Source organism: Parus major, chromosome 26, assembly GCF_001522545.3.
Source record: "Parus major isolate Abel chromosome 26, Parus_major1.1, whole genome shotgun sequence".
In the NCBI taxonomy this organism is placed as follows: Eukaryota; Metazoa; Chordata; class Aves; order Passeriformes; family Paridae; genus Parus; species Parus major.
The window spans coordinates 1,538,587-1,538,818 of record NC_031795.1 but is presented as its reverse complement, the minus strand read 5'-3'; positions in this window follow the sequence as shown (position 1 = coordinate 1,538,818).

The window sequence follows — 232 nt, the reverse complement described above, 5'->3', positions numbered from 1 at the left end:
GGCTGTGAGGAGGGTTCGTGAGGAAGAGGAGGGTGGCTGTGAGGAGGGTTCGCGAGGAAGGAGTTCTCGCTGCCGAGCAGGTGGGAAGCGATGCGTGCTGGAGCCGTGCCCGCTCGGGTTTGGTCAGGTTTGGTGCCCTGTGCGAAGCTCTCGGCCGGGCGAGGGGCGGCTCACGGGTGTGCGAGCCCAGGGAGGCTGCAGGGATCCCCTCCACAGCCCCGGCCGCCCTCCT